A 19,957-nucleotide genomic window follows, 5' to 3' on the forward strand; every position below is an offset into this window, starting at 1 on the left:
CCAGAGCTACCTAATCAGCTGGCCAGTCATGCCTAGAAGAGGTGAGGATTGACCAGAAAGGCAAGAGCCATTCCTTGCTGTTTGAATGACTATGTTGGCAGCAATTTCAGAGCTAGAAAACACTGGGTAGAAGGGAAGAAAGGTTCCTTCCCATTGGTTTATTCCTCCACAAGTCTGCTAAAGAGTGTGTGTGTGTGTGTGTGTGTGTGTACATGCATACATGCATGTGTGTATGTTTGGGATAAGGCAACTCCACAGATGACTGGAAATCTGGCTGTTACTTATTTCCATCATTTGGATCCAGGGAATAATTGCTTTACATTGAGTGGACCGTTAATTCAGGCTTATCAGCTTACCAGCCCTGCCATGACGGTGGTAGAGATGGCGGCCACCGCTATCTACTGAACATCTGGTATGAGCTGGGCGTCTCCTTACATCATCTACTTGCCCACAGTCTAATGCAGTAGGCACCATTGTTGCCTTTGTTCTATATGCAATGAGGTATTGAGGCTGGAATAACTTCTTTGTCTATTGTGACCCAACTAATATACAGGTGTATCTGGAGTTTGAAAGTAGGCTAGTGGGATTCATGCACTGAGATCTCATCTTCGACATGAGAATATTTTAAGTGAGGTTTTCTGACAATGATTAGGTCATGAGGGTGGATGGAGTCCTTGGCAACTAGGAGAAAAAGGCAACAATAGAACAATAGTATCCCACCCAGAAAGTGGTCCTCACCAGAGCTTGGCCTTGCTGGCATGTTCTTGGGTTTCTAGTACCCAAAACTGTGGGAAATAATTCCTACAAGCGGATCAGTTGATGGTGCTTTCAAACTGACTGACGTATTGCATGGCCCAACAATGTCCACAGGTGTGTCAGTGTCACGTCAGGATGCTAGGGAAAGTAAGCTATTTCATGCCCAGTCGTACTGTTATTTTTTCTCCATGGAAGATGCACTGGATCATAAGAGAACAGTTCAAACATAGGGAGAGAAGGCAACTGAAAGTCAAGGCTGGTAAATCAAGGAGCTCCGAAGAGACATATGTAAATCCAAGATGAGTTAGGGCTGCAGAACAAAATCACTGCCGGCTGCCCGAGGCTGCTGACAACTGGCCTATAATTTTCAAGTCCTCTAGCACAGCAGAGAAGCCATGCCTTGCTTTAGATAGGAAGCGACTGAATACTTGTATATTAAGACAAAGTTTCAGATCTCTGGGTCTGATTAAAGAAAACACAGTAGCATTATGATCTTTCCCCAGCCCTTGTGATTTTCCTTTGTAACAATCTTAAGTCTACCAACTTCCTGTTATGCCTATTAGTCTGCAGAAATAGAAAAATATGCCACTGGATTAAAGGTATAAAATGTACCCCATTTATTTTCATCTTTCTCTTAATTATCATTTTTAAATTAAATTATACAGCTGTCTGTCAAAATGGGTAAATAAATAATTCTTATCTCGACATTAAACAAGATATCTAGGGATATAGCCAAGTTACATGTTTATTGTCAATATACCTGATTCATTTCCTCATAAAGAATCTCTTTGATTTTTAGATATTAAAAAACACTATCTCCCAGTGTAGGGGATGCCAAGGCACTGAGATGGAGAGGGTTGCTGGGAGAGGGAGCACCTTCATGGAAGCAAACGGAGGGGGGAGATGGAAGTGGGGAGAAAGTGGATAACATCTAAAATGTTAATACAGTGAATATCCAATAAAAATGTAAGACCCACTATCATATCACACGAATGAGCATGCTAATGCCTATTACATGAAATGACTGACCTGACCATCTAATTTTCAGCATCATGTCTGCCCTCTGGCCTCTGGTGAAGCCCAAGATCGTGAAAAAGAGGACCAAAAAGTTCATGAGGCACTAGTCAGACTAATATGTGAAAATCAAGCAAAACTGGCTCAAATCCAGAGGCATCAACAGGGTGCGGAGAAGATTCAAGGGCCAGATCCTGATGCCCATCATTTGGTTATGGGAGTAACAAGAAAACCAAGCACATGCTGCCTAGAGGCTTCCGGAAATTTCTGGTCCACAATGTAGGGGAGCTGGAAGTGCCGCGGATGTGCAGCAAATCTTACTGTGCTGAGATCGCTCACTATGTGACCTCTAAGAACCGAAAAGCCATCGTAGAAAGAGCAGCACAGCTGGCCGTCAGAGTCACCGATCCCAACGCCAGGCTACGCAGTGAAGAAAATAAGTGGATGGCTTGTGTACGTGTTCTGTGTTCAAATAAAACCACAAAAACTGAAAAAAAATAAAAAGAAAGGAAGGAAGGAAGAAATGTACTAACCAGTCGAATGAGATAGACAGAAAGTCCATTTGTGTGTGTTTAGAGCCGCTAAGTAAGAAGATAGTGAGCGCTGATAGGTGTGTGGTTTTGAGTCGGTGTACCCCAGAGAGGGTACTGACCTGTCCCGAAATCAAACAAGTGACGCCTGCGGGCCATCCTTTCTCCTCTCCCCTCGGCCCCGAAGGTCTGCACATGGTCACACTTGTGTTTACAGGCATTGCCATAGCAGACTGGGATGGTTGTGTTCACTGACTCCTCGGTGACACCCAACTGTTTGTATCTCCTCTTTCAGGGAGCTGGAGCCCGGCCAGTGATTTAAATCTTACAGTGCAACCCGGGGCTGCAATTGACTGCTGCTCAGCATCTAAACATAGCTCAGCCATAAAGTCATCTGTTTAAAACCAAGAGCTGCAGCCCAAAGGAAATTACGCTTAAATAACAATGTCCCATCTGTAGGAAATTAAAGCCAATTACACCAAAACCTTATTTAATCTCTGCTGCCTTTGTTGAGGACCAGGCAAGTCAACAGGATAACCTCTCTAAGCTTTCCTTTGTTTCCAGCGGTGAGGTGGATGAATAAACGCACCCAGGAACTACATTAAGGGAGATCACATATGTTAAGGAAAATAACAGAGTGTGTAGCATATGGTAGCTATGTGATAAATAAATGATACGGTGGTTTCTTAATAAATAGAGGGAAGCTGTTTCCTGCTAAATAAAAACCAGGCTTCTGCTTGAAGCCACTCACTAATGCATAATCATTATTTCACTGCATGAGAGATTCAGGGTGCAGTTCGTGGCTTTAAGTACAATTTGCTGATTGGGGGCGGGGGAGAGAGGGCAGGACGAAGAAAAAAAATCATTGATTCTTTTTAGCACCCACCTATGCTTTGTTCGTGAGGAGAAAAGATGGTAGATGTTGGGGTTTGTAACCTTCTGCTCTCTAATCTCCGGCGAGACCTGGCAGTTTTTTTTTTTTTTTTTTAATTCTCACTCTCCTGTTTTGAGAAGACGAAGCAGTTGAATGTCCTGGGAGACAGCAAAGCCTTCCAACTTAGTGGCGGCAACCTTGGAGCTGATCTGAGGCAGGCGTCGAGTGTCCACTACCGTGCTAAATTGCTGTGACCTGTGACAGTCGTGGATCGCCAGGAGATTAGAGAAGGCACAAGGCACAGCAAGTCACCCTTGGGTTTTTATTAAATATCCTGAGCTGACAAGCATCTAACTACACGTTCCTCCAGCTCAGATGCCGGGTTGGGGTGTGGTGGGAATAGGGACTCAGAGACTCGGGTGGTTGGGGTCGCAGGGGTATGGCGGTCTGGGGGAGGTGGTGAAAATCTCCAAATTGTGTTCGGGGAGTCCTGAGAACAGACATAGAGTCTGTAATCTTCCTCAAATCTGAGAATGGCAGCTTTTTATCTTAAGGTTAAATAGATAAATGGAGCTGACCTTCTGTGGGCAGAACGGATCATCTATCCGTCCGCCACCCTCATTCCCGTGCCTAACTTGATGAATCACGGGTGTCAAGTGTGTGCCAGGCCCTGTCTTAAGCCCTGGAGAAAACGGACCAAATGAAGACATTTAGAATGAGCAATGATGCCGAAGAGGAGACACAGAAAACATCTTACAATTGCAGTGTTCCCGATCCTCTTTCCTTGGACCTTCCTGGTCTCCTTTCCTTGGAGGTCCGAGAAGAAACCCAAGTGGCTCACGTTAGTGAATTGTGATGAGCGATAATGGACAAACTGGGAATGCAGAGATGCTCCTGCGCTGTGGTGCAAAGCATCATGGTGAGATAGGAAAGGCCAGCCTGGATGACGGCAAGTGAAGCCTCTGTTCTTGCTTCATCTGCCTGAAGGTAGCCACTTCTCATGAATTAGAGAAAGGCATTAGAGAAAGAAAACATGGTAAGGGAGGGGTGGGGACAAGGAGCACATGTGAGTGACTTGCTTTATTTGTATTTTTCTTTGTGGCCATGTTTTGAGACAATAATATAGTACATGATTTCAAGAGACTCTTTCTTTCTGAATGTGCCATACACAGTTCCTAAGGCACCCGCTGCTCTTTGTGTCTTGTATGCCCTTTCCAGGATATTTTGTGTGTATAAAAATGAACTTAGAAAACCATCTATTTGTCTTCAATCAATGCCTACGGGAAGACTCAAATCTGTGTGGGTTACTGTAGCTACTTAGGTTTTCGTGTCCTTTTCTTGGTTTTGTGTGTGTGTGTGTGTGTGTGTGTGTGTGTGTGTGTATAGGCCATACATATGTCAGGTGTCATCCAACTATTTTGGGGGCAGGGTTTCTCATTGGCTAGGAACTTATGTTTCTTGCAAAGGATCTCCCTGTTTCTGTCCTGTGCTGGCAAGTTACCAAGCCTGACCTCTTTGTGTTCATTCTGGGACTTGAACTCATGTCCTCGGCTTGCACAGAAGCACTTTACTGACTGGGCCACCACACCAGCTTCAGTTTGACATTCTATTCGATATTCAGAATAGGCCACCACTCCTCGCCCTTCAAGTCACATCCGTTTGACTATCTGCAGAACTCCTCACCCTTCCTTCATCCCCAGTGTTCTAGCCCTCCTCTCTTGTTCTCCACCAGGCAGCCCAGCCTTTTGCCAATGTCTCTGAGTCTGCGTAGTCTTGCCTCCAGACACCTTTCTTTGGAGGGGGGATTCAGTCATGCCTTAGATCATTGACTGCACATCTGTGTAGGTATGGCAGGTCTTGGAACCTTTGGTGGTTTCCTTTCTGTTGTTGGGAATGTGCATCTGTTGGTGGCACTGTTGAGAGGTAGTGGCAACATTTGGGAGGTGGGGCCTCAGTGAAGGTCTGTCAGTGGGAGTGTACTTTTCAAGGCTATACCACACTCTTAGTGGCCTTCTCTCTGTATCTCTGTTTCCTGTCCACAAGGAAATAAAGCTATCCTATTGATTCCAAAGTTTATGTGGCTAAACAGTCAGCCACTGAACTCGTTTGGAAGCTGTGAGCTAAGCTATACCCTTCTTACAGGATATCTTTGTCACTGAGATAAGTAACTGATACAGTATCTTTCAGATATATGTGACACACCTTGTAAGATACCTACAATTTTCTTGGTTCTTTGAGAATTTATGTGTCTTGCTCATAGTTACTCACCAACCCCCACTCCACACACATCTCCTAGCTCCCCACTTACTCAACTTTCTGTTTTTTTTTTAAAGCAAATCTACCAAGTCCAATGTGTCCAATATGTTCTTGAGTGTGTGGATTTCTACTGGAACCCGGGTGACTTACCAGGGTGACTGACTCTCCTTCTCCTGGCAGCTGTCACTTGCCAATAGCTCCCAGACTAACTATAGTACCTTATGCCTTGTCCCTTCTTCATGCTGAGATGTGGTCTGGCTTGATCTTCACAGGGCTCGTGTTTCCTATCATAACTGCTGTGAGTTCATATGTACAGCAATCTGCCCTGAAATCTCTGTAAGACACCGTTTCTTTATAATCATCCTCATATGTAAACCTGATACTCTGTTTTTATTTGATATATATAGCTAAATAAAATTACCGTGTAACAGGGTGCTAATGCCCCATCAGATAGTACAGCTTAATGCAATAAAAAAAATAAGCCTAATGGCAGGAATCGGTTACCAGTTATGTAGTCGTTGACCAGGGAAGGTTTATAGACCCTACAACATTACAGGTTATTGCCAACTCTCTTGTTACCCCAGACACTTGACAGTAGAAGCCTGTTGCGGAAGACATGGCACAGTTGAGTCATAGGACATGGAGATATCAAGATAATAGTGACCTAGAAGCTTCATCCTCATCAGCTAGTTTTCATAGTGTTGGGAGGGGCTGGAAGAGAAATGCAATTGTCAATCTTAACCAACTATGGACATTGTGAGCTACAATAATGAGTGTGACAAGACATACCCACTGTGGTACTGGTCCCCATAGCATGTGGGTAACCAACTACTTTCTGATTGGATTTAAAGCTCTCTCCACAAGATGAAGCCTATGCTGGCACCATTATTATCAAGAGCCTATGGCTAGACCTAGGTCATAGGCCCTACTTAGGGAGAACTTACTGCAACTACTCTGCTAAGTGGACACAGTATTAAATCAATTCCTAATGATTTATCATTATACCCATAGATCAACGTTTCTCTCATCATTCATCAGAGAAGTTTCTATTTGCTAGGTGGTGATTAACACAGAGATCCACCACTGGTCAACGTGCAGAGATATGAGACTGCAAAGTGTTCAACCCTAAATGGGATATTGTACCACATCCCCCCCCCAAAAAAAAGCTCAGGAATCTTTGTGGGAGGGGAGGTAGAATATAAAAGACACATGTGCCTTTTTTGCTTATTGATCTGATGTTATTACTATATCGAGCCAAAGTGATAGTCAACCAAATGCCCAGAAAATCCAGTTTCTTTTAGGCTGTATTTTGACAGATAGTAAAACAGTTTTCAGGGTTCTGTGGTAGAAAGCACATGTATGCATTGTGGTCTATCTATCCCAAGTGAATGCAAGTTTTCTTTTAGGTTTTTCTGATAGAAAGGCAACAGAGGGCCTTTCTCAGCTCAGCAGCCACATATCATGACCTAGAAGCAGCACTAATCTGATGAAACAAAGAAACCATACTGGACTGCAGGTGCAGAATTGGATGGAATTTGAGGTAGTTCATTGTCTTCTCCAGAAAACCAGTTTTTGTAGGAGTCACACTAGATAATGAAATAGATGTATGATTTAGACCATGAATTTTGGTATTTTTAAAGTCTTTAAAGATAGATGAATCTCTGAGATTTCTTCCTGGAATATAATTCATTCTCTCTCCCTCCCTCCCTCCCTCCCTTTCCTTCTCACCTCCCTCTCTCTCCCTCCCTCCCCCTTCTCTTTGTCCCTCCCTCCCTTTTCTTTTTTGTTTTAAAGTGAGGTCTTATTGTATAGCATTGTCTGACCTTACTGTATAGACTAGAGAGGCTGTAAATTTAGAGATCTTCCTGCTCCTGCTTCCCAAGTTGCTGGAATTAAAGGCATGTAATTACATGCCCATATATGTTGATTCTTTGTTTGTCCTTTTGCATTTCTGTAAAGTTTGCCCCACAAACCAAGTAGTTAATGTCAGTATTCTGCCAAATATGTCTAATCCAATAATGTATGCATATGTAGTTACACGTGCACATTTGCAAGATATACAATAAATAAATTCTAAACAACAACAAATATATATCAATTTATTTTCCTAGATTAGGATGAACAATAAGAGATACCACATGGCAAGAACCGGAGAGACCTGTCTATAGAAACAAAAATGGAACAATGACTTTGAAGGAGTTTGTCAATGTCTTAACTGTCTCAGGGATCCCCCGGAGCTGGCCGAATCTGAAGATGACTTGACCCTCCCAGGCAGCCATCCTGTTTCTACCTCTGGAATGGGATTACAGAGGTGCATTCCACCACCCATCTGAGGCAGTGCTAGGGATCTGGCTGGCTAGGCTGGCTCTACTTACTGATCTGAACCTCCAGTTTCTTTGAAAGAGAAATACATACTTACCACATGATCTAGTTATCTGCATACAGCAAAGAAAAAAATAAGAAATGAATCTAACACTATTTGAAACTAATTTGTCACAGTGTCTTTATTTTTAATATCAAACATTAGAAACAACTCTATGTACCCATCGACAAAGAAATAAAACAAACAGATCCAATGTATCCATATGGCAGAATAACAAATATAAAGGAGTGTGAGATATTGTCTTATTTTTGCACATGATGATATGGCTGAATCTCAAAATAATCACAGTGAGTAAAAAGAACTGGGTAAAAATATACATTATGTGAATCTATTTATATAAAGTTGTAGAAAATGTGCCCTTATTTGATGCAAACTCATTTGACAGAGAATAGATTGATGGCTGTCTGGAGCTAGCAGAGTTTGGGGGCGGGGCCAAGGGGGAAGGAGATTACCATGGCACAGATGACTGAACCCAGAGCTTCATGAATACTGGGCCAGCATCCTACTACTGAGCTATGCTCTGAGTTCTGAAAGTCAGCTCTTTTAGAGGAATAGACTTATTGGATTATAATGGAGTTTTTGTGGTCATGTACATATTCAAAAGTTATGAAATTGTGCATGTGAAATCACAAAGGCCTTTAAATGTTACATTAAGGATACTTTAAACATACATTACTTTTGACCAAGTAACTACAGTAGCAAGATATATAAAATATGTTCACTACACTTTGTTTGGCATTCTAAAGACTTTCTGCTCTAAGGCAACAATTAAATAGATCCCAATGTCTTCATGGAACAGAACACTGCTATTAAAAGTTTTATTACTATCAACACAAAAAGATATTCAAGGTATTTAAAATGCAAAAAGTAACTTACTTGCTGGTGAGGATACAAAGTGGCACTTGTCGAAAACAGTTTGATTTTTTTTTCTCCAAAATGAACATGAAATGATTGTATTACCTCCAAATTCCTCTTCTAGGTACACATCCGTATTTGTTAAAAACATATGTCTCTGTAAGAACTTGGACATGACTGTTCATAGCAGTATTAGTTACAGTCGCTCAATGTGGAAGCAATCCAAATGTCTCACTGTTAAGTGGATATACAAAAAGTGGATTGCACAATCACACGGCCCACATTACAGTGGATTATAGTTGATTGGGACTCGGAGGAAGCACTGGGACATTCTAGTTAGCATAGATTAATCTGAAACCATAAGCTGCGCAAAGGAAGCTGGACATGCAGGCGACATAGTGTATGAACCAACTGATATGTACCACCCAGAATAGGGAAATACAGTCAGAGAGAAAGTGGCTTAGCAGATGGCAGAATCTAAGGGCAGGTAGGAATTGGAGCTGACTGCTAACAGGTATAGTTTCCTCTGGACAGTGAAAATGGTTCGGAGCTTGTAATGATGGTTGCAAAGCCAAGTTACTACTTGAGAGCACACGTCACGCATGAGCTACCGGAGAGCACATGTCACACAGAGAATTTTATGTTATGTGCAGCCCCTCAGTGATTTAGGAGACAGGTTTGCTGTGTAGCCAAGGCTAGCCTTGAACTCATGGTTCTCCTGCTTCAACCTGCTTGGTTAGTGCTTACTTCACAGGTCTATGATATCATGCTTTAGCCAAACACTGAAAACACAAATGAAAAATATTCAGCTAGGAGGTCTGGGGATATGGCTCATTAGATAACATTGAGATCAAGTTAAATGCTTCTGTGTTTTCAAACACATCATTTTTAAAATGTTAAAACTTAAAAAAAAAATCTTCAAGACTTTGGAAACACATAGCACATGGTTGTTATCCAGAGCTTTTCATTCCTATCCAGTTGTAACTTAGCACCTCTGATCCAATGGCTGGCCCTTCTCTCCATGATCCCTGGTCACTGCCCTTCTATTCTCAACTCCATGTGATCCATCTCCTGAGATTTCACTGATAAGTTAGACTATGTTGTCTTTTTGTGCCTGGATTTGTTTCACTTATCACAACGATCTTTAATTTCATCTATATTGTTACAAATGACAAGACTGTTCTTCTATGGCTGAATAATATTCTGTGGTGTTAAGAGGGCACTGTGGTATTGTGAGGAGAGAGAGATAGTCTTTAGAATACTCTTAGACCCAGGACCTGATACTCAAAGAATGTAATGCCAAATCTTGAATAATTTCCCTGTTCAAAAAGAGACATATGACAGTATATTAATCATTCCATTTGTTTACATCTCAAAAAATATCCCACTTTCTGGTTACCCCATGCATCAGCTCCCCTCCCATCCCATGATATCCTGCTTCCTGGTTACCTCTCCACCAGCCCCCCCCCATCCACCCTCTGTCCTCCCTTTTGCCTGTATGAGAGTTCTCCCCTACCCACTCACACTCTCCCACCCCACTGCTCCAGCATCTCCCTATGCTGGGGTATAAAGCCTCCCCAGGATCAAGGGCCTCCCCTCCCTTTGCTGTCAATCAAGGCTGTCCTCTGCTACATATGTATCTGGAGCCATGGCTCTCTCCAGGTAAACTTGGTTGGTGATCTAGACTCTGGGAGAACTGGGTGGTCAGGCCAGCTTATGTTGTTCTAATGGGTTTGCAATCCTCTTCCTCTTCTCTGGTTCTTCCGCCAGCTCCCCCACCAGGTCCCCTGAGCTCAGTCTGCTGGTTGGTTTCAAGCATCCACATCTGCATTGCTCAGTTGCTGGCCAGACTTCCTCAGGACCTGCCACACTAGGTTCCTGCTCGAAAGCACCTCTTGACCATGGCAACAGTATTGGGTTTGGTGTCTGTGGACATGATGAATCCCCAGATGAGAGGCAGTCCCTGGTTGGCCCTTCCTTTGGAATTTGTCTTAGTTTTTTGTTCATGTTCTTCCTTAGGACAGAAACATTTCTGGGTTAAAAACTTTGAGATGGGTGGGTGTCCCCATCTTGACTGGGGGTCATGTTTATCTGTTGGAGAAGGTCACTACAGGATCTATCCCTTCCCAGTGCATTTCAGCTAAAGTCACCCCTGTTGGGTCCTGGGAGCCTCACATTTCCTAAGTGGTCTGGGTGTCTGGGACCTGCAGATCTTAATTTTAGTGAAACAATTTAAGAAAGAGTAATAATTCAAAGACTGCTGTGAGTTGTAACAGGAGCCATTCATTTATGGTCAACTAGTATCATCTAAACATTGCCAAAGCACATCCAGCTAATCAACAGTATTGTGAGAGGGGTTTGTGTGCTTGAGAGAAGGCTATAGGCTTAGTATCATTGACAATTCAACACAATTTCCATGGAAACAGATTTTCTGGCCAGAATAGAAGTAAAAACTCCAAACTGCAGAAAATCTGCAATTAGCTTACACCCAGGAAATGAGAAACCAGATTCTCACCCGAGAGATGGGATATCAGGCCTAGCCCAAACCATGTGCATTAAACCATATGACTAATGATGGACAACTCACTTGAGGCAGAAAAAGAAAATTCATTTCTTTAAAGTATTAATTTTTATTTTACTCTCAAGAATAGTTTTCAGTGCCTTAGATATAAATTAATATTAAGGTCTCCCCCCAAATGAGACAAAAATACACTTAGAAAATGTTTTCCCTACTTCCCATTTTACCTTGAATTGGAATCCATACCCCTTTCAGCTCCTCTGCTTATGGACTTGGGTGTCTGTTGAATACCTAAGTGTTAGATTCTATATGTACATTCCAAACAAGACTATGTAGGAATTTGCCTCCATCAGATCATGGTGCTGGGGTAATTCTCTATCCTGAGCATCCCCAGAGAGCCAGGGGTGCTTGGCTTGTTAATTGAGTGACTAGTGTAAACATGGGTCGCTGGACACGGCAGACTCTCACAGACCAGCCGATCGTGGCTCAGTCTTTCTTGGTACGACATGGCCATAGCCTAGGGACATTGCTCTAAGTGGAATATGTTCTAGATGTAGTCAGGTGACTTCTCAAACATGATTGCACCTTCCTTCTGGAGTTGTGTTAACCAGACAAGCACTTCCTTATTTTCTAGGCACAGTGAAGACCAACTTTCCTGGTCCAGCCTGCTTTGGAAGATGGATAAGGACTCCATGTCTTCTATGTGGCTGGTTTGTGTGAGGAAGCTACCATCATCACAGTCAGTGTGGATGGTGACAGACATGTACATGAGCTCAATGAAGAATGTCAGCATAGCTTACCATGGTGGAGAGGGAATGGAAGTAATCCAGCTTAGAGTCACTGGCCTGATACTGATGCCCAATTAAAGATTCAGTACATTTTCTGGCAACATTAGATAGCTCTGTGACAAAATCTACTCAGTCTTAACAATCCACTTTCCCTCCACGGTTTAGTTGATGCTCTATTTATATATGTGTGCAGAGTGGCTTTCATGTTGGATGGCTGTAATGTCTGCCTTGAACTGAGACTTGGCATGTAGATTGGTGGAAAAGCCACTCAGCATGGAGACCACATGAGAAAGCAGTGCTGAGCTCTTTGCCTACTCTCTTTCAAACTTTTTACTTTTGAGAATTTCATAACAAAATATGACTACAGAGCTACCAATTCACTAATTTTCCCTATGGCTCTCTGCCAACCATCCCTCAAAATGTCTTCCTCCTAGCTTCATCCAACAATGTCTAGTTAGTAAGTTAGTGCCCAGGTATGAAGCCATCCATTTGAAGTGTGGGAAACCAACTAGTAGCCATAGCCTAAAAAAAGAATGATATTCTCTTCCATAGCAACTACCCACTGCCAATAGCTCTTCAGTAAGAGTAGGACATGGAGATCATCTCTTATGTTTTATTTTATAATTTATGTTGCCTAGGCTAGCTTTGAACTTGAAACTCTCCCATCTCTCTCTCTCTCTCTCTCTCTCTCTCTCTCTCTCTCTGTCTGTCTGTCTGTCTATCTATCTATCTATCTATCTATCTATCTATCTATCTATCACCTGGTTGCTCACTTGGGGTGTGTGTGTGTGTGTGTGTGTGTGTGTGTGTGTGTGCATTCAGATGTGAGCACATCTTTGTGCACTCTTCTGAAAGTCAAGTTCCTTAATTGGGATCTATCCACTTACTAACGGTGGAATGAGCTAGGTTTCTTCTCTACTCATAGCTGCAGGCAGCGGTTTTGTTGGGGGATCAGAAATGAATGACCTTATTAGAATCAAGCACTCGTGTTTTAGAGGCCAGTTCCCTCTTAGCTCCCATGGTACCGGATTATCGTGTGCACCCTGAGTTGGCCCTGCTCTTCTGCCCTGTTGTATCTCGACGGCCTGAGCTCTGTTCTGCTTTTTATGTATCAGGTCAGCCAATATGTCTTATAAATACACAGCTGAGATACTGGCCTGCTACACCCAAAAAGGATGTCCTGTGAGCTGGGACTGTGAGGAATAAACCATGACCTGTGGAACCTGGCAAAGGAGGAAAGCGTCTGATGCTCCTCCAAGTCTTGTCTCCTTCATTTCTTCTCTAGCTTTCACCTCCGTAAATCTTACATACCTAATCCTACCGCATTAGTTACCTCTGGATCACTGTACTAAGTATCTGAAAAAAACAACTTCGGAGATTCATTTTGGATCCCTGTTTCAACATTTTTGTTGGTCATGGCTGGCTCTATTGATTCTGGGCTCATGGTATGGCACCACACCTGGGCAGCAGGGCCATGTGAAGCAGAGTTGTTCAACGCATGGTTGCTAAGAAGAACAGAAAGAGTTTTCCAGAAGATGCTTCCTCAGGATGTATTTACTGAGAACACCCCGAGGGACCTGCTTTCTCCTAGACTTTCTAGAACACTCCTACAATTTCTAGAACCTCCCAGAAGAGTGCCACCATTCAGGGACCAAGCATCTAACATGCTGCTGTGAAGGCATTTCATATTCAGAGCATAGCAGCAGCCTTGGCCTTCTTCCCCGGGTGAACTATACCTGAGCAGTACCAAGAATGTGTGGTCAGATGATAACTTGAAATTTATTCACTAACTGTTCAAAGGCAAAGAGGAGGGCAGCTTGTTGATAGACAGGAAATGAATAGTTCATATCAAAAGGCGGTGAATCAAATGCGAACGTTTCATTGATGGTGACTGCAGAGTGTATCCTGGCAGGGAAGAAAGATGTAAAGCTGAGGCATCTGAAAGCTATGCAGTGGGAAAGTATCCTCAAAGCAGCAGAGTTTGGCTGACTGCTGCCAAGTTGGATTCATGCCAGTAGAGGATAGAGCGAGTGCTTAATCACTAACAGTGCAGGCACAGGGTCTCCTGAGTGGCTTTCAAAGAGTTCCTTACCTTCTGTGGTGGGACGGAACAGCCAGGACTGAGCGGACTGGAGCCTGAGTAGCTAGAACTGCAGAGATCTCAAGGGTTGGGGGCTTATCCAGGAACAAATGTTGGGTCAAGGGGCAAAGGGAATCTGGGGCCTTGGGAAAACCCTGACCTGACACTGAAAACTGTCATGAGGACGTGGAGATGGATGTCCTCAAACGTAGATTCTCAGACACACCCTCAGTTAATCTTTTAGGCTTGTAGAGGTGTCTCCTGGTAACTTGTGTTGTATGTGAAGATGCTGTAGACAGGACAGACGTGTTCGCTCCCCTCCTCCCCACTCCTCCCTCCTCATCAAGGTTCACACTCAGCAAAGCCTGGGTGGGTGCAGGCTGGAATCTGTTAGGAAGGAGGAAGATTCTGCGGTCGTTAACTTTCAAGAATGGCCAGACTGTCCTGACAGGAGGCCAGGGAGTACTCCTTAGGCTATATTTTTGAGAACTTGATTAAGTGACCTGGAATTCAATTTTCTCAGGACCCCAAATCCAATATCCCGGGGAACAGGGACAGCTCACTACTATGGCAGTTCTTGCAAGTCTGGATAAAGCCAAGACCAACACTTAGTTGGACTTCTGAGTTGCTTTCAGGAGAAAGGAATTCTGTGATAGAATGAAGTGTGAATAACACTGGCCAGAGGAAGGGGTGAGGAGGCTGAAGAAAATGAGTTCCAGAATGTATCCCACAGACGTCCACAATCCTGACATTGCAGTGAAGCTCTCAGGGGGCTTGATACCTCTTTCGGTTTGAGGACAGTATATTCCACAAATGAGAGTATTGCTTTGACCTATCTACTGTGTGAGCATGCAGCAACTGCCAGTTTTGAACTGGGCTTGGGGCAGGTCAAGGGGGTGTGTTGTGCTGCATGTGCAACAGCCATATTGCTTGGTCCATATGATTGAATAGATCCCGTGGGTTTCATGCTCTCTGTGGTGTGCAAAACTGGAGCAAAGGCAGGCTCTATGGAGAGAATCAGCTCTCACAGTTCAGCCCCTTGGGATTCTGAGATAAAACCATGCTAAGCCCCGCATAGAAGAACCAGTAATGGGCACACTATTGAGCCCTGGCAGAGATAATGATTTTGGATTCTGAGAAAAGAATTGCCCATTATGGTTTGGATTCTACTGAACATTCTAATTCAGAGTTGGACATGTGCAGTGGAAGTCCATGATCACATCCTGGTACATCCAACTATTAAGCTGAGCAGGACAAGAGGCAATGACTATGCGGTTCCGACAGTTTGCCCCGATGGCCTGAGCTTCATCTTTCAACAGATGCAACAGCAACTCTTATACCCGTGGCCGGGTGAGAACTTCAAGGTATTTATCTGATCATATAGTTTGTATTTACAGTTCCCAGATACTGGCCAATGGCACAGGTATCTGCTTAAAGGGATGTCTTAAAGGGAAGGGACCATACATTTGAGACAAACTAGACTGTGAATGCACTATGAAGAGGTTTGTGTCCTGTGTTATCTCGGGAAGAGGCACTGAACAACCAAGCAGATGATGAGGCTGGGCCAGCTGACCTCGCTAACACGACCATTGCTTATCTCAGAATTGGCACGGCAGGCACATCATCAGGAGCATGATAGCAGCGACAGACATCCTGGCAAAGGAGGTGGGTGGTGTAGGCCTGCAATCCAAACATTATACCACCCAGAAGCCAGCCTCCCAGGAGGCTCAATCACACAATCCGTAGTAGGAAGTCTGAGGGATGGACGTTTATAACGGCCACAGGCTCTTGTCTGCAGTATCCAGATTTGCAGCTCCATGTGAACGGCCCACTGACCCAGCTGTCATGTTCTAAAATCAGTCATCATGTTGGCACTGGAATGTGCTTCCCGTCAGAGGTTGAGAGATGATTAACTGTGACAGAGGTGCTGTGCAGGGCTGTACGTGAGAGATGCTGGCCTTTTCTAAAGGGCAGCTTTGCCTTAAACTCTCCCCACAAGCCTCCATGAAATTTGCATAGTGCTGCATTGCAGCTTAATAAATATGTTCCCTATGCCTTTCATCCTTTCTCCCCTGTCCCGTGTTTTTTCTTCATAGGAGAAGACCTGATTTATGGTCTGATGACTTTTCCTGTGGTTCATTCTCACGGGCACTTCCCTTAATAAATAATCTCATCTTGGCATCTGTCTCTTGGAGGCTCTGGACTAACGCAGATGGTTTGGATATGTGCTAGTGGGTGTCTAAGAAAGAATGACAAATATGCCAATCTTTCATGCTGAGTGTGGTCAGTGAGCAGGGGCTGCCAGGAGAGGTGTCACAAAGTAGTCCGGCCTTTATCTGGTCCATTGTAATGTGCTGTGGTTTACTGGGAAGAGCCAGGCCAGTGAGGGCAGGAACAGGGCCCTGACCATTCACTGGTCACTACTGCTGAATTGAATTGTTCCACAAATCTCCGTCATGAAGGGAAATGGTACAACTAAGGGTGGTAGTGTATGTGTGTATTTCCAATACTGTGGAAGCTGAGGCAGGACTGCTGTGAGCTTGAGGCTACCCTGAGCTACCTCTCAAGAACCAGGCTAGCTAAGACTAGTGTGGCTGGAATCCTGTTTTAACAAAACAAGGAACTGGGATGTGGTTCATTTAGGCAGGGTGACTGTGTAGCATGCATGAAGCCCTGGATCCACCCCCCCCCAGCATTATATAAAACCAGGTACCGTGCTACATGTCTACACCAAGGAGATGAATGGAAAGATCAGAAATCCAAGGTCATTCCTGTCTGCATAGTGAGTTAGAGCGGTCTAAAGTAACTGAGACTCTGTCAGAAACACCAAACCCAGGAAATGAATAAAAGGGGGTTGGTGGGTGGGTGTGATTAGAAAGCTACTATATGTAGAACTTGTGTAATAGCAAAGGGTATCTTTAATGTAGTGAATGATTAATGTTGACGCTTAATGAGTAAAAACTGCACAAAAAACCATGAACAATGTGTGATTATTTATGTGCGATAATAATGCTACAAATCGTATCATTTCATTAATGATCCTAAAGTGATACTGAATATAAGAAATTATGTGGCTGAATTATATAAGCCTCAATAGCCCCACGCTGAAAGATGCAAAGTCAATGGAATCTCGGGAAAAACCCCAAAGCATAAGGATTTGTTAGTGTTCTCCCTCATGGGCTGGGGAACTATGTTCTGATGAGTGGTTGTGAACTTCTTTCTTGGGAGGTTTGCCTCATGGCGACACCATGTCAAGATGCTACTCATGGATATTACTCATTTTCCTTTGTTTTTCTGTTTGCAAAGGACCATCCAGATGTTCATCATACTTGAGGAAAATTTCCTACTGAACCAATTAACTAAGGTAATCTAGTCTCTCTAGCACTTATTCCTTTAAAAAATAATTTCTAAAATTAAAAATAATAAGGCTTATAAAATAGTTTTTGAGCAGAAAAGCAAAACTCAAAGTCTGTGTCTTAGACAGCTTCTTCCAAGCCCCCAGGAGTAGCACTGTTCTTTGGTTGCAAATCACTTCATTTCTCTACTGGATATCTGGCACGGAAAAATAGTTTCCTCCTGACCTTGTTTAGAGGGACTTTCTTATGAATTCATTCAGAACGAACTAACAAAATCGAGTTTCGAACTACACAAAACTGGGAGCCCATCCTTCCCTTCAGAAGTCATTTTTCACAGCATGTCTTTTGTTACGGTCTTTTATGTCATCAAACATTATGTTTTGTTAAAAAGTGTAAGCTTCGGCTACCATTCACAGAGAACAAGATGTCAGTTTGTAAAGAATTATGTGCAGGGCTGAGCTCACTGGGCTGTGCACGCTGCTCAGGCCAATGAGGTACCGCTCGCTCAGGTTTTGAGTGAATTCTATTACTTTTTACACCTACCTTCTCTCTCCAAGGATGAAGTAGAGAACGAGGAGGACGGCGTTAGTTCTGAGTTCATCACTGTTGCAGGAGGGAAGGAGCACAGGGTAACACATTTGAAATGAACTCCATAGGCTCATTCTGATTGTTTCTTAAAACTACTATCTATTTTCAGGCTCAAAACAACTCCTGATGTGAACCTGGGCTTTCAGTGTTAAAATTTTAATAAAAAGATTCTTCTTAATAAAGAACACCTGAATTTCTTTAGAAAATGCTTCCCTGCAAGGACATAGAAGGAAAAAAAAAAAGATCCTGAACTTAAGGTTTGTAATAAAATTATTATTTTAGAATCAGAAAAGACAATTTCCCAAAATATTGTTGAAACCTGTAGATAGATGTGTAACTTTTAAATCCTTAAATCAAGTTTTTGCTTAGAGGGACTTTGCTTCTTTTCCAGTGTTTCATTTATTTCAGTTAATTTTTTGTGGTTCTGAGGACTGAGCCTAGGGTCTCATACGCACCAGGCAAGTGCTATACCACTGAGCAACCCCCTCAGTATTCTTTGTATTTTGAGGAATGGTCTCACTAAGTTAGAGCTCCCTAAAAGATAAAACACTTCTAATCATTTGATGGTACAAATATCATAGTGAACATTAATACAGAAATCTAGCTGGCTATGGGGTTAAGGTTGGAAATGAGTTTTTTATATGGAAATATTTCTCTCACTCTCTCTTGAAGATAGAATTAACTTTATGTTGACAGATATCACCAGAAATAAAGATTTCCTAAAACATTCCAAATTTTACTTACCCCTTTCATTAAAGTAACGTGGAATGATTCTGTAGCAATGGGATGCTGTGAAATAGGTGCTCTGTGGCAGAGAGACCCTGGGAGAGGCTGGGATTTTGGAACACTACCATTATTCAAGAGTCAGAGGAGCATGCCTCTGAGCCCATGCTCCCAATTCTAGTTTCTGATGTCAGAAGCCAGATGAGATTTATAGCTATCTGAGATGAAGTTGATGTATAACAGATGCCCCAGTGATACAGGGCTGCTCTTCCATTTGCTAGGTCCACTGGACAGACAGGCAGGCTTGAGTCCTTTGCATCTGATGTCAGTGACTGGTGTGGGAGGGGCTTTAGTAATTTACTTCCTTCCTTTCTTCTTTTTAAAAATTTAATATCCCTAGTGGTTAGGAGAGCTACAAGTTTAGAATGCAAATAGGCATAAGGCTTTAGTATTAAATTTATCTTTGGCGTGGGAGAAATGCTCTGATTTCATGGAGATTATTAGCAGCTTCCCTTATAAGTCAGTTCTTGGTATAGCTGGAAAAGCTTAACAAACATCTCACGAGACCAACATCATGCGTTTCTCTATCATCTGTTCTGATATATGATGTCAGTTTGTTCTGGGAAATTATAATGGGATTATTTCTGTCCTTATTTTCATACTTGAAGAATGAAATTTTCCTTGTGACTTTCATGTTGCAGAAATTGAACCCAAGGCCTCACTCGTGCTAGTCCAGAGCTCTGCTACCAACCTGTGTTTCAATCCCATAACTCTGACTTAAAAGGCGGCTCTGGAGGAGTTAATCTTTTTAGTGGTGTCTGGGATTAAGTAAGGATTTAAAGGTGTGTTTGCTTTCCTGCAAATGTTTTCTTCTGGCTTAAACCAATGGTCAACTATCATTAAACTACTAAAACAGACAAAGGTACCATCCTGGCACATGTTTGGTCTCTTCAACATACTTAATTTCAGGACTGACAGGGCTTGGTTTCATAAGTTAGACCAACTGGATTTAGGTTCCTTGAGACACATAAATTTGGAAGCACAAATGAGTGATGAAATAAACACATGTAAGACCAGCGTTTGTAAGGTCCAGCATGACTGAGTTGACTTCTGAAAAATAAGAATCCAAAACTAATGACACATATAAACCAGTTTATTAGATTGTCAGTGATACTTTGAGACAAATTCAAGTTATTTTATTTTACTTCATATAAACAGAGGAAGGGAGGGAACTTT

The 19,957-nt window shown here is 42.8% G+C and overlaps 1 pseudogene across 1 annotated transcript; it reads left to right on the forward strand.

Annotated features, from left to right (window-relative positions):
• Nucleotides 1–1,808: 1,808 nt before the first annotated feature.
• LOC308429909 (large ribosomal subunit protein eL32-like) lies at nt 1,809–18,057 on the forward strand (annotated as a pseudogene). The gene is made up of 3 exons: nt 1,809–2,223; nt 15,242–15,418; nt 17,968–18,057. The product of its transcript is annotated as a large ribosomal subunit protein eL32-like (transcript).
• The last annotated feature ends 1,900 nt before the right edge of the window (nt 18,058–19,957 follow it).

The sequence above is a fragment of the Micromys minutus genome (genome assembly GCF_963924665.1).
Source record: "Micromys minutus genome assembly, chromosome: 14".
Classification (NCBI taxonomy): Eukaryota; Metazoa; Chordata; class Mammalia; order Rodentia; family Muridae; genus Micromys; species Micromys minutus.